Here is a 3,657-nt window from a genome sequence, read left to right as displayed (position 1 = left end):
GCTGCCATGTGTGTGCTCCCACAGGCGCACAGGAGTGCAGGGTGAGATGATGTGAGCGGTTGGGTGGGCAGTTGATTGCTTCTTTCTAGGTCACTGCTGATGAGGACCTAAATAAATATGTGACCATTGGCCACTGACCTCATCAAACTAGCCACACCTATAGAAAGGATGAGGAAGGAGGACCTGGACTGTCCTTTCTGAAGGCCTAGAAGAACCCCAAGAAACTGACAGAGGGAGAGCACTTTGGACAATTAAATCCAAGTTTGTCTTCCTTCCTTGCTCTAGGCTATGTGGATAGAGATGAGCATAAGAGCAGGACCTACTATGCGCCATGTACCATACTTCTTGCCTATACCAAGGATGACCTCTTCATCTGTTCATGCCTCCACTCGCCCCTATCCATTTGGCTCCAACCAGGTTGGCCTTTCAGTCAAACACTCCAGGACCCATCCCAGCTCAGAGGCTTTGCATTTTCTATACCTTCTCCTTGGAAAGCTTATCCCCCTACTCTTCCCATAGTTTCATCATTCAGGGTTGTGCTACAATGTCATCTCCTCCCAGAGGCCTTGCCTAATTGCTGATTATAAAGCAGCTTCCCCAGTGACTACCCTGCCCCACCACCTTCCTCACACACTCCTCAGCACCTGAAGTTCTTACTTGGTCTGTTGATCGCCTCTCACTTGATAGAGTGTGAGCTCCATGAGAGCATGGACCTCATCCTTTATGTTCACTGTGGGATCCCCAAGCAGAGGACAGAGCTTGGCATACAGTAGGTGATCAATAAATGTGTTGAATGAATGAATGGTTGGTGCCTGCTCATCCTTTAAGCTCACACACCTCCTCTGAGCAGTTGTCCCTGGCTCCTACATGTTTGGATAGAATTATGTTCTCCAAAAAGATATGTTCAAGTCCTAACCCCTGATACCTGTGAATGTGACCTTATTTGGAAATAGGGTCTTTGCAGATATAGTTAACATGAGGTCATACTGGAGTAGCAAAACTCACTCACTGCCGTTGAGTCAATTGTGACTCATAGCGACCCCTCCTTGGGTTTCCCAGGCAGTATCTCTATGGAAGTAGATTGCCCAATCTTCCTTCTGAGGAATGGTTGTTGGGTTTGAACTGCCACCCCTCTGGTTAGCAGTCAAATGCCTTAGGCACTATGCTACCAGAGCTCCCTACTGGAGGAGAGTGGGTCCTTATCCAGTAGGACTGGTGTCCTTAAAAGAAGAGACAGCGACAGTTGCAGAGGGAAGAAGGCCATGTGAAGACAGAGACTGGAGTGCTGCCACAAGCCAAGGAACTTCTGGGGCTGCCAGAAGCTGGAAGAGAAGGAAGGATTCTTTCCTAGAGCCTTCAGAGAGAGCATGGCCCTGCCAACACCCTGCATTTGGACTTCTAGCCTCCAGAATTGTGAGAGAATAAATTTCTATTGTTTTAAACTACCCAGTTTGTGGTACTTTATTATGGCAGCCCTGTTGTTGTTGTTAGGCGGTGTCAAGTTGGCTCTGACTCATGTTGTTGTTATGTGCCGTCAAGTCAGACCCGACTCATAGTGATCCCTCCTTGGGTATCACTACAGAAGTAGATTGCCCAACTTCCTTCCGAGGAGCGGCTGGTGGGTTTGAACTGCCAGCCTTCTGGTTTAGCAGTCAAGTGCCTTAGGCACTACACTACCAGAGCTCATAGCGACTCTATATACTACAGAAGGAAACACTGCCCAGTCCCGCGACATCCTCAGTCCTTGCTGTGCTTGAGCCCATCATCACAGCCACTGTGTCAGTCCATCTTGTTGAGGGACTTCCCTGTTTTCACTGACCTTCTACTTTACCAAGGATGACATCTTTCTCCAGGGAGTCGTCCCTTCTGTCAACAAGACCAAAGTAGGTGAGATGAAGTCTGGCCATTCTTACTTATAAGGAGCATTCAGCTGCACTTCTTCCAGGACAGATTTGATCATTCTTCTGGCAGTCCATGGTACTTTCAGTATTCTTCGCCAACACTACAACTCAAAAGCATCACCTCTTCTTCAGTCTTCCTTATTCATTGTCCAGCTTTCATATGCATATGAGGCTATTGAAAATACCATGGCTTGGGTTAGGCACACCTTAGTCTTCAACATGACCTCTTTGTTCTTAAAAGCAATGACAACCCCAGGGAATTAATACACTTCCCCTAAAAGGAAAGGCCCCCTCCTATGTGATTCCACAACCCAGCCACTTCCTGCTCTTATATTTTGGCTGGGTTTAGGTCTGTCTCTGTCACAGATGCTCTGATTTTATAACCCCTCTGTTCCCTCCCATGTACTATCTTTTGCCTAGTGCCTGGCACACAGTTGTTATTGTCAGGTGCCACTGAGTTGGTTTCAACTCAGCGACCCATGCACAACAAAACGAAACACTGCCCAGTCCTGAGCCGTCCCCACAACTGTTGCTATGCTTGCACCCAAAATATTTATGGAATGGAAAACTTCTTAAAAATTCTATTTTAAAAATGATTATACACTAAAACTGACATTTTTTGGATGTACAGTTCTATGAATTTTAATACATGTATAGATTCATGTAACAACTATCATGTCAATTATGCCTCAGAAAGTTACTAAAAAAAAAAAAAAAATTTCCCCTCCAACTTTACCAATTTACCAATCGGGATACAGGAGAGATTTGTTATGGACAGAATTGTGTCCCCCCAAAAGTATGTATTGTAAATCCTAACCTTTATACCTGTGGTTATAATCCATTTGGGAATGGGGTTTCTTTGTTATGCTAATGAGGCACTATAGGGGTGTGCCTTAAATCAATCTCTTGAGATATAAACCAAGCAGATTAGGTACAGAGAAGCAAGCAGAGATGGGGGAAGACAGATGTCACACTATATGAAGATCAAGGAACCAAGGAACAAGGCCCTTCCCTCACAGCTGATAGCCTTCCCCTAGAGCTGGCACCCTAAACTCAGACTTCTAGACTCCTAAACTGTGAGAAAATAAATTTGTTTGTTAAAGTCACCTACTCGTGGTATTTCTGTTATAGCAGAACTATAGATAACTAAAACAAGATCTATCACCAAAAAACTCCATTTGACTATTCCTTTCTAGTCAGTCCTCTCCCCACCTCTAACCCCTGGCAACCACTGAGTTTTTTCTCCATCGCTATACAATAGTTTTGTCTTTTCAAGAATGCCTTATAAATGTTACCATGAAGTACGTAATGTTTCGGGACTAGCTTCTTTCATTCAGCATAATGTCTTGGAGATTCATCCAAGTGGTTGCAGATGTCAATAGTTTGCACCATTGTATTGCTGAGCAGTATATTCTAGTGTATGAATGTTGAAGAACATTTAGATTGTTCCCAGTTGTTAGAGATTATGAATAGAGCTGCCACAAACATTCACATAGAGGTTTTTGTGTGGGCGAAAGTTTTCATTTCTCTTGATACCCATGAGTATGATTGCTGGGTTTCACTGGAAGTCCATGCTTAATGTTGTTTAAGTAACTGCCTAACTATTTCCTAGAGTGGTTGTACCATTTTTCATCTCTATCAGCAATGTATGAAATATCCAGTTGCCCTGCACCATCATCTACACTTGGTATTGTAAATATTTATTTTAGCCATTCTAGTGGGTGGTACATACACTAGATGTACCATCTTATACATC

Source organism: Orycteropus afer, unplaced genomic scaffold (assembly GCF_000298275.1).
Source record: "Orycteropus afer afer isolate SDZICR_OR568_19922 unplaced genomic scaffold, OryAfe1.0 scaffold00313, whole genome shotgun sequence".
Taxonomy (NCBI): domain Eukaryota; kingdom Metazoa; phylum Chordata; class Mammalia; order Tubulidentata; family Orycteropodidae; genus Orycteropus; species Orycteropus afer.
The sequence above is the reverse complement of the archived record's forward strand: the minus strand, read 5'-3'. Positions refer to the sequence as shown.